Source organism: Hesperophylax consimilis, chromosome 23 (assembly GCF_061612785.1).
Source record: "Hesperophylax consimilis isolate HC1 chromosome 23, BYU_Hcon_1.0, whole genome shotgun sequence".
Classification (NCBI taxonomy): Eukaryota; Metazoa; Arthropoda; class Insecta; order Trichoptera; family Limnephilidae; genus Hesperophylax; species Hesperophylax consimilis.
This window is the reverse complement of record NC_142858.1, coordinates 17,994,719-18,006,877: the sequence shown is the minus strand read 5'-3', so window position 1 is coordinate 18,006,877 and position 12,159 is coordinate 17,994,719.

The window sequence follows — 12,159 nt, the reverse complement described above, 5'->3', positions numbered from 1 at the left end:
TGTATCAATGATTATTTCCCACTATGCTATAGCTAAATACAATTCAAGAATTTTTCATATAGGAGGAAGTAATAAAGCTACAAAATCAGAAAGATAATTTTTTTGTAAGGCATTAAAATGTGTCATTTTTCCGCACAATGCGCTTATTCAATTGTATTTTTTTCTTTCAAACAATGGATATGGCAAGTATCCAAATTGTGTAATTGATTTGATAAGATGACTCGAGCCTATATTGTTTTTTAGATTTATTAAAGATATAAGATAGTTACATAATAAAATAGTACTTAGATTGTGTTTGTACATATTGTGCTATTTGAATTCTACTATTCCATGGAAGCGTTAGCTTGTGTTTGGAAAAAGTTTGAACAGAACATTATTGTAGTTATTTATAAAGTAATTAATAATATGGTAGGTACAGTCGACTCTTGTTAATTCAAACCTGCGATAATTCGAACCTCTCTATAATTCAAAGTTATCACGAGTTCCCTACGAAATCTCTTTATATTTCGAACTAAATCCATACATTTTTGTACACTTGGTAATTCAAACGAAAAAATCATTGCTATGTAACAAAACGACGCGTTAATTCGAACTCATCGGCGTTCAACATTCGACAATTCAAAGTTGCAGAGAGAAAGAAGCGGAAAGATTGTTACACACACGTTAGTACAAATACAATTTTGCGACAAGTTCAAACGTTTATTGTTTTTGTCTACAAAACGAAAGTGATGAAAAAGCATTTCAGGCATTTTTTCTCTTAAAAAAAATATTGAGAAGTCTGAGCAGCAGCAATGTGCTTTGAAGCAAACCAGTATAACAGAGTTCTTTCTTTCGAAAGATTAATTAATTCACATTATGATTACATGTATGTACACGAATGTACCTATAAACTTTTGTCATTGTTATAGAATAGGAGTTAATAAATAATAATTGATCAACACTTAAGAATTCGAAGTTTTATTTATTTACTCTCACAAATTTCGAACCATTTGATATTTCAAACACTCGATAATTCGTAATATTTTAAGAGTCCCTCGAGTTTCGAATTATCGAGAGTCGACTGTATATGTATTTTGAAATAAGTACATTGCAGTAAGAAAGTATAAAATTATTATATTACATGTTTGTGAAATGTGATATACATGCAGGTAGCTAAGACGTATTTAAAATAATGTAAATAGTAATACAGACTGACGTCAGTGATTTAGGTATATTTGGTGAAAACATTGTAACTTTTGGGAAATTAATGACATTTAGGTTATTTTAAAGATCAATTCATGTGTAAACAGTTTTTTTGATACGATTATCATTAAAATATTTGTTCACGTTGTTTAAAGTTTGCAGTTGATATGTATTAGGAATATTTAACGGGCCACATAAAAAAAAAAACGATCTAATAAAAACGGACAATTTACGAAATACCGTTTTTCTCTAAATTTTCCTTTTTGACGTGGGCATCTTGGAAAGAACTCTCTTCAAAATGATTATAACATAAAAAAATCATCTATAATCATTTTGCGTTGATTTATCTTAATTGTACCGATACATTGCGAGATTCCACATCCATGATTTTTTATATCTCTTAGCCCGTCGTCCTCACGGAGAAAACTCACTGATAAGTATAGTTATTTTTTTAAATCTCTTCAATTTATTCGTATTTCTGTTTAAAATTGGACTACAGGCCTTAAAAGAGTGAATTGATAAATTTCTTATTAAATATCAGTAAAACACGATTGTCTTTTGGCGACAACAGGATGAGCGCAGCTGTGTGAACACGTGTTCCGATATTTTATGAAAGTACTGATGGTTTATTGGGAAATGGCATGCTGTCACCTTTGTGAGAGGATTTTAATAAATCAGCATAACTTATTTTTCCCCGTGCACGGGTCGGTAAGCAATCGACACAAACATGCTGTAAGACCCTGCGCAGAAAATTAAGTTCTCAATAGTGAAGTAACGGTCTGCAGCGCAGTTCAGTGTGGGTTTTTTCTGCGCAGGGTCTCATTTGGTTTGTGTTGATTGCTTACCGACCCGTGAGATGGCTTACAAGCTTACTTACTTATTTACAACTCTAACTCCTCCGTTTAAACTAACGTTTTAACTAACTAAGCATCAAGCCGTTTCCTCGCAGGGGTAGGCAGAAAAGATTGATAATTTATTTTCGACTTCCATAATACGGTCGATGCACACTTTGCATCCTATATTTCGCACATTGAACTCAACCCTGGACAGTGGGTACCTTACCTTATGATACACTATGGGACATCTCAACACCGCATTTCAATATATAATTGATTACCTACCTAAAACTCATTCTGTAATCGTGCCCTACCCAATACTACATCTACCAGCGACGTAGATAATAATGTGTGTTGTAATGTCTGGCATGTGACCGTAAATCAGCTCATGACAATCTTGGGGGTTAAAGGAACTGATACAGATCTTGAACTGTCAGATACATTCAATAGAAACATACCGGATACGGATACGGTAATAGTCTGATACGTGATTATGTATTTTAAAATTCTGTTTAAATTAATACCAATACTACCGATACTTTAACTGGAGCAATAAATATATGTATATACAAATGGTTTATATAACATGTATGGAAGAGAATTGGTGAATATTTATAAATTTCTTTGTTTTAACCACTAGGTACATTATTAGTATTGAATATCAGCATGTTTCAGGACCAATGGGTCCTTCTTGTTCCTTCATTCAAGTATAAGTACTAGAGTATAAATATACAGAATATATAACAAATTAATACAAGATTTCGAATTATAAAAGTATGCAAAATAACATTTTTCCCTAATTATTCTACTATTTCATAAGCTGAGCTCCTGGAGCTGGTATTTATGGGAGGAGTAAGTACATACAAAAAGAAAATAATGCTTAAAGGGCGATGTGTAAACAACATTCAAGGTCTTATTAAATAACTACACACCTAATTCAACATACAAATTAACATAACTCCACATTCAAATTCGATATGTATCACTTTATTATAAACGATGCCACAAGTTATTTTGTGGTCCTTGTGTTACTCAACGACCGGGAAACAGTTTTAGATATTTACTTGTGGCTACTACTCTCGTAAAGGTAAATATGTTTTATTTTAATCTGAAATACAAACTAGCCTCGTATGTATTGATATATTTTTTTAAATAATAAAATAAAATGCAAACGGATTTTAAAAATTGTATTTCGGTTAAAAAAAGTACCCGCAAGGCCACCGAATACCTCTTAATAAATAATTACCCAGATGCTTATTTAATACTGTTATAAAAAGTGTACCTACAAGGCCAGCGAAGACCTCTCAATAGATAATTACGTAGATGGTAATATAATATTGTTATGTAAACTGTACCCACAAGGTCACCGAAGACCTCTCAATAAATAATTACGTAGATGGTAATATAATATTGCTATGTAAACTGTACCCACAAGGTCACCGAAGACCTCTCAATAAATAATTACGTAGATGATAATATAATATTGTTATGTAAACTGTACCCCAAGGTCACCGAAGACCTCTCAATAAATAATTACGTAGATGGTAATATAATATTGCTATGTAAACTGTACCCACAAGGTCACCGAAGACCTCTCAATAAATAATTACGTAGATGATAATATAATATTGTTATGTAAACTGTACCCACAAGGTCACCGAAGACCTCTCAATAAATAATTACGTAGATGGTAATATAATATTGCTATGTAAACTGTACCCACTAGGTCACCGAAGACCTCTCAATAAATAATTACGTAGATGATAATATAATATTGTTATGTAAACTGTACCCACAAGGCCACCGAAGACCTCTCAATAAATAATTACGTAGATGATTATATAATACTCTTATTTAAACAATACCCACAAGGCAACTTAAGACCTCTCAATAAATAATTACGTAGATGATAATATAATATTGTTATGTAAACTGTACCCACAAGGCCACCAAATACCTCTTAATAAATAATTACGTAGATGATTATATAATACTCTTATTTAAACAATACCCACAAGGCAACTTAAGACCTCTCAATAAATAATTACGTAGATGATAATATAATATTGTTATGTAAACTGTACCCACAAGGCCACCAAATACCTCTTAATAAATAATTACGTAGATGATTATATAATTCTAATATGAAAAATGCAAATACTTATTTCAGCTGTCGGTAATGCGTGGTGAACTCAGCTTTGAAATTAAGATTTAAAAAATGTACAATTCATAAAATTGATAAAGTTAGTACCTACCTGTTATCATACAACCATACTATTTTTTATTAAATTAATATAATTATAATTGAAATGTGTATTTATTTTGTTTAAATTTTTGATGGATGATTTTTCAAGTTTGAAAGGTTCTGACGTCTCTCTAATTTGACAGCAAAAATATAATTATATCACAAAGAAAATAGGCAATATTTGTTAATTGGAAATGTAATCATATTAAGGCAAATATTTCATAAACATTCAGCTTCACAAATCCGACAATTGTATGTTATTATCCCATGAATTTGTCCCGTTTGCTGTAGTATTACTATATTTCTCAAAAAGCTTTATTTTTAGAATGTATAAAATATATACAGATAAATATAATTGGCTCGAAATAAATTATTGACGAACTGAAGTCAAGTTTTTGTATCGGTGGCAAGCTGGCTAGTACAAGTGAAACAATGTATGTATCTAAATAAATCAAATGCTATTTTATGCGTAATTAAAAGATTGAACTGGAATGTTGAACATTTACAAAGTTTACATTAACGACATTTAAAAAGTTGTTCACCGCGTTAGTACATAATTATCTTATTATTGGATACCTGCCAAGATAAATAACGAATTTAATTAACTATAATTAATTAACTGATGAATTCATCCACGAATACGCGGGATCACTCAGCCTTAGGCCAGGCACATACGAGTAACTTATGTAGCGGCGAGAGTTGAGTGACTATTTAAAATTCCATTGCGATATTGAAATTTTTTACTCCAAATAATGTCAAGAATAAGTGGTTAAAGTTAAGTCAGGTATGTCTAATAACACCCTGTAAAATTAGATGTTTAAGTGTTGAAATTTAATTTTAATTTTTTTAAATATCAGTTTGTCTTTAGCAAAGATTCAAAAAATTATTTCTAAGTTTATTTTAGGACGGGTTGTTTCGGAGAATTTGAACAATTATTCAAATTTCAATGTTGATTTCAGGGTTCTGTGAAAGTTCTATTCAAGTTCTGTTATTATATCAGCATAAGGTAGTTGCTTGACAAAACTGAAATAAAAACAGAACTTGAAAAAATCTTTCACAGAACCTGAAAATTAACTTTGAAATTTGAAGAATTGTTCAAATTCTCCGAAACAACCCGTCCTAACTAACCTGAAAAAATTATATTAAAAAAATATCCTGCTTCATCAATTTAAAAATACGCATATGTATGAAGAACGAATAAGCACTAGAGCCTTGAGACAGTCACACGTAAAATATTTTAACATCCCAGTTTGTCAAACCTTCTATGGACAAAAAAAGTCTTAAATAAAAAGCTATCAATCTATTCAATTCTCTACTTACAGACATTAGAAACATGCAAACCAAAACTTCATTTAAAAGTAAAATCATTGATTACCTCCAATAAACATATAGGTACATTAGAAGTATTTCATAACATTTTAAAAAAATGTGCCTACTGTGTGTATATATATATATATATATAAACGGCATTGTATACATATATATAATTGGCATTGTATATATATAAATATATATATATATATATATAAATATATATATATATAAATATATATATATATATATATAAATATGTATGTATACAATGCCGTTTGGTCAAACTGAAATTTTATTAATGAATTACTTAAAATTATTCTCTTTTCGTCTTCATCTTCTATATTCAATCTTGAATTGTATAATTTAAAAAAATACTGTTTTTATTTTATATGTCATTTTCATAATATTTTGTAAACAAAAACCTAGTTAAATATCACTCTTTAAATTGCCATCTCAACACAGTCGTTACACACCTAGTGTGATGGGAAATACGTCATTATTAAAATTAAATGTAATATTCAAATATGTAAAAATAAAAAATAAAAAAATAGTCGCCCAACAATTATTTTCACCGCGACACTTATCACTAGTACATACTTATATTTACTTCAGTACCTACTTACGCAATGCTATAAATACCGTTCGTTACACACACCTGTAGAGCCCTAAAGCACACGCCCACGACTGGCTTTGGAATCACCGCGTTTCGTGCAGTGATTTGCCCGCCCTACGACCCTCACAAAAAACAATATATTATGTTTCTAAAGATATTTAAAATTACGTCCAAACTAACAACACTTTTAAAATTACGCCCAGATTTTATCTTGAACATCTGTAAACAACATATCGTGCTATTATTGACCAACGCAAAAGCGGAATCAGCGGTACTTTTCTAAAAATATAACCTTAAGACAAGACCGTGAAACGACCCGGAACTGCAGCCCTCCAGCCTTGCCCGCAAAGGTGGCCATTTAAAAACGTGCCTTATTTGTTGAAGATACGAAGGTTATTTAAATATGGATGAATCATAGAAATATTATTATTTCAATGTTTTATTGTTTCCTTCAACTTAACAATAATAAAAACATTGGTTTCAGTAACGCGCATTTCATTGAAAATGAAATGACGGAAGTGCTGCCATGAATTAGTACCGGTAATGTTAAAAAGTGTCCGATTTTAAACAAAAGTGAGATTTAAACATCGGATATATTGAGTTTTGAATGACGTCTGGTTTCACTCTGATCGCCACCCCATTGGGTGGGTAGTTAACTACAATGAAAACTATTAAAAAAATAGCACCACAACACGGAGAAAAATGAGTAATGCTGATTTATTAAAAATCTCTTCATATTATTGCTATTCTGGTTAAAAACTGGACTGCAGGCCGCTTCCTGATAAACTTTTAGTAAATTTGTATTGACATCGGAACACATGTTCATGCACCTGCCTTAATAGTTTGTCTTAATAATATATAATGACGAAATGCGAAAATGTTAGGATTTTTATGAACACGTGTTCCGACATCATTGAATATCAATTCATTCGTTAATAGTCTGCAATTCCGTTTTAACTGGATTACAAATAACTTGAAGAGATTAATAAATTAGCATTATTTTTTGTCAGTAAGTTTTCTACGTAAAGTTTGCATTTTGGAAATACTTTTCTTCGTCGTTTGGTGGAAGAGAATTTTTGGGGGTGGTGGATGGTGGGATTCTGGGTTAAATTGTGAAAAGTCAGAATTGCCTCCAGCAAGGTAAAGACGTGAAAGAGATAATTAAAGATAAGTACCTTGATACAACTCCGAGGCAGACTGGCTGGCAGCGGCAGTTTGTACTTCGTTCCACAGGAAAACATTTTCTCAGGTGATAATTCAGAATCCTTGTTTTGCTTGAAAAGGCTGTACTTACCCGTACGAATAATTAAGGTTCTAACAATTGCTGTTGATTGGCGCTGGACCTAACATTTTATGGTTACTCAAATTTGAAGGGTTTTTCACAAAAAAACTGACGATGACTGTAATGTGGTGTCACTGATATATATGAATCCATCACTATCTACACACAAACATAATATCTGCCCTGATCATGGACACCGCAACGCTGTCCGCAACGTTGACCCAAAAGTCGACCGACAAGCCTTCACATATATATATATATATATACCATAACTACATATAAAAAAATTATCCGAGCTATTATTGGATAATGTATATGTTTTAATGACTTACTGCAATTCCTGTTCAGTTGTATACCATTCATTTTATAAATATTTGTTCATTTTTTTCCAAAGAATGAAAGACGTTGTGACTTGACATTTTAAATAAATGAAATGAAAATACTTCGTTTTAAGTCACTTTGTTGATAAATTTTACTGTCTACCGGTTTCGGTACCTCCGTACCATCATCAGGACTGTTATAAAAATATTTATATTATATTTTTTTATTAATAATATAATATAAATATATTATTAAAAAATAAATAACCGAGTATTTTTATTTCATTTATTTAATATTTGTTCAGTTTAGTTATAGGTATTAGAGATTATAGCTGTTGGTGGTGTAGGAAGGATAATTTATGTTTGTTGTATACATTGTCATTTATTTCGGGTCTAATATCTTATTTAATTATTTATCTAATATTTACAATTTTGAATTTTTGTAAACCCTTGAATGGCTTCCATCTTTTTTTTTGGTTTTAGGCATTTCACCCTGAAAAGAGTGCTTTGTGGGCTTCCATCTTTGTATTTTTATAAGAACTGTGCCTTGAAGACACCATATATTGTAAATTATATATCTACTTATTCCTGCAGAACTTTGCAAGTACACCGTAAGGGACGCATGCATTAATGCATTAACCCTTTAAATATCAGGAACCCAAACTCGTATGATGTTTGGGGACAAATTTGGTCTCCTAATAATTAAAGGGTATGAATTCAGTAATTGTGTATGATAGAAGAGCGTGAATCACAACATACGTGCGTGGTTAATTAATTAATAAAGGTTCGCTTTCCAAACACAAAAAGTGATAAAAAACAATTATTTTGAAAAAAATACTTAATTAGTGTACCATAATACGTACATACCAATCATTCTACGCACAACTTAATTTGAGTTTTTAACTATCATGTACGTTGTTTGTAATACTATGGATAATTTTATTAAATACACACGAGAAAAATGAGTGTTGCTAATTTATTAAGAATCTCTTCAAATTAACGATAATCCGGTTAGTAAAGGGATTGCAGGTCGTTTCCTGATAAACTTTTAGTAAATTCCTAATATATCGGAACTCGTATTCATGCAGCTGCATTTGCCTCAATAATATATAATGACGAAATGCGAAAACATTAGAAGTTTCACGAACATGTTTTCCGACATCGTGATAATTCTTGGATTTGTTGGTGTGAGCTTAAATGATTTTTATCAGTCATTACGCAAGTAATATTTTGTATTGATATGGCAGAAGTAGCGAACTCCGTCAAAACCTCGTTCCTGTCTTGACTTGACATTATCTCTATTGTTTTTGTGTCCTATATTTTTTCATAGCTTTTGTAATAGCATATTTTATTGTAACATTTCTCCATAATAATGTGTTAATTGGACTTGATCCATTAGTAAATTAATCAATAAAAACATGCTTATTTTACTAAAAGTTTAACAGGAAACCTATAAATTTATTCGTTCAGGGTTTGCAATCCCGTTTTGAAAGAGATGAGAATAATTTGAATGGTTTCTTAATATATAATTTATTATGATAATTATTAGCCTGAAACACCTATATAAATAGAAGAACCTTCCGAGAAAAAATATATATAGGTGAAATGCTTCCGATTTCCGATGTTTAAAATTTATATAGGTGTTTCAGGCTGATAATTTTTGATTAACAATAATACGTTATTTGTTGGTGCTATGCATAAAAAATCTTGTCTCAAAGATTAGTTTATCTTTAAAAATAATTAGATTATTAATAAGTTAGCAATCTTCATTTTTCTGCGTGCTTTTCACTTTTGTTTTCTTGGTTGAATGTAGGTACATAGAAATGATGTAGAATTTTGGAAGTGGAAGTAAACCAGATGACAGGCAAATTGACTCGTTGTATGTATGTATTCTATCAACTTTTACTGGAAATCACACGCGGACATATACGCATTTCTCTGAAGATGTATATCATTACAGCAGTCAATATGCGAAATAAATGTCTGTCCTACAGTTCCCAGGAAGAAATGTTCAATCCTCTATCAAAACAAAAAAAAGGTTTTAAAAGACTTTTTAAAGTTCACTGCAGTTAAGAGTCAATCCCTGGGAAGTAAGGTTCAATCCCCAGTAAAACCAATAAAAAACATCTATTAAAAAAAAATGTTTTTTTCGGATTGATTTTTAAAAATCTTTTCGTTTCCTGAATAATGCGCGACTACACTTGATTTTTTTTTTCACGAACACTAGAGCCATTTGCATAGTATGGCATCCTCAATTGGGTATGTTGTGAGGCTGATATTTTATGGAAGGAAGTTACTCTAAAAATGTATGAAAATTAGATAGGTAGATGCAGTAAATTGAACAAGTTAAAAAATATACTTAGATACCCTTTAGCGGCAAGTTCATAATACAGAATAAAAAGTTAATTCATTAATTAATTCAAAATCTTTAAGTAGTTACCTACCCACGGTGGCTTAGTTATTGTATTTAAGGTAACAGATAATTATTATAAAATATTCTGTATAATACTTTGTATCTACTTGTGTAAGTGATTTATTAATTATTCATGGTGTAAGTTAAGTTTCGTGTCGTGTTCGTACCTTTTGATAATATAGTTTTCCAGCTCAATCTAGTCATCATGTTTTTGTTTGGTACTATTTTTTTTTAAATACACATTAAAAAACTTGTATATTAGGACTGAAATGAGTATTTTAAATGTATTTATAGATTACGGATTGGTATAAGTTAATTTTTTTTTATTAATAGATTTTTTAGTTTCCGTCACATTTGACATCGACAAATCGGCTATGAGGCGACATAAGACTGTAATAGCGAGGGTTTGCTGGACGCTCACACTTTAATTCTTTCTGATGAACGTGTTACTAAAATCTCTAGAGATCCCTACGGATATAAGTTATTTATATTTAAATAAAAACAGGACATTACCATTAAAATACTTTATTTAAAACTGTTAAAATTTTACAAAACGGTTTTCAACTATAAAAGCTCCAGATTTGCTAAGCCTGCCAGCGCAAAGACAACCGTAGATCCATCCATTACGCCTGGCCGCGCGCCGAATATTGTTTTTACACGACTTCATTACTTATGTCGTTAAGATTCCCACTTTATTTTAATGATTTGTTAGGGTAAATTCAACAGTAGGTCTGTCCAATGCACCAGGGCCGCGCGTCGCATATTTTTGTGCACGGCTGCTTCACAGACGACGTTAAGATTCTGGCTTTATATTTGGGTATTGTGTGGTCTCATGCACCATTTTTATGATCCCCGTTAATCGCCGATGCTCGACTCTTCAACGCGTAATCTTATTTTATGTAAACGGTCAACAATAATAATTATTGCATAATTTCTGACTTCCTCAAATGTGACGAGGGTTCTTAGTTCCAACACTGGGTCTTAGTACTGTTTCCGCTTGAACTGAGTTCAATGGAAAAATAATATACAGTAGGCAGAAAATAAATCACTCACAAAGTAAAATATTCATTTACATGCACATATAAATAATCACACCGAATGATCATATTAAGACGAGACAATACCCTAAAATGAAGTAAGAATCTTAATGACATAAGTGGAGAACCTTGCACAAAAATATGAAACGCTCGGCCCTGTGTATTGGACAGACCTAAGGTTGAATTTTCCCTAGCAAATCTTTAAAATAAAGTGGGAATATTAACGACATAACAATATTCGGCGTAACGGACGGACTTTCAGGCCTAGAAAATTGATCTCTCCGTTGGGTTTATTTTAATTATTTCTGAAAAGTTTACTACAAAAATCTACTAATTTTATAGTTGAAAAACGTTTTATAAAATTTTCAAATGAGTTAACATAAAATCTTGTAATGGTGAGGTACTTTTTTTATTAATCTTAAATATAAATAACTTAGGGATTGCTCTAAAAAGATATTATTGTTATGAATTCATCGGAATTAATTAAAATGTGTAGCAAACCTCAGAGTCTCGCCTTAAGGACGCGCGTACAAATGTAATATTCAATTTATGCGTGCTCGTTTTAAAGTTACGTTTGAATAATTTTGCGAGGATTATAAATAATTACATACGGAAATAATTGGCTTTAACTTCTAACTCTAAGGTTATAATAATTTTATAAACGCCATGTATTGCCATGACACGCTGTGGACTTATTAGAATTTATTGCTAAAGATTTTAGCGATCTGAGAATATTATCCCATATTAATTAGTTCTATACTAATATGCGGTGAAGGGAGTGCGGATATTTTTTTATTATTTATTATACCCGTACCTATGTGTTCTATTATTAATTCGTAGTACCAAAGCAAATCTGTAGTTTTATAGTATGTTCGAATACCTGTCATCAAATGACGTGATATAGAATGCGACAAGAT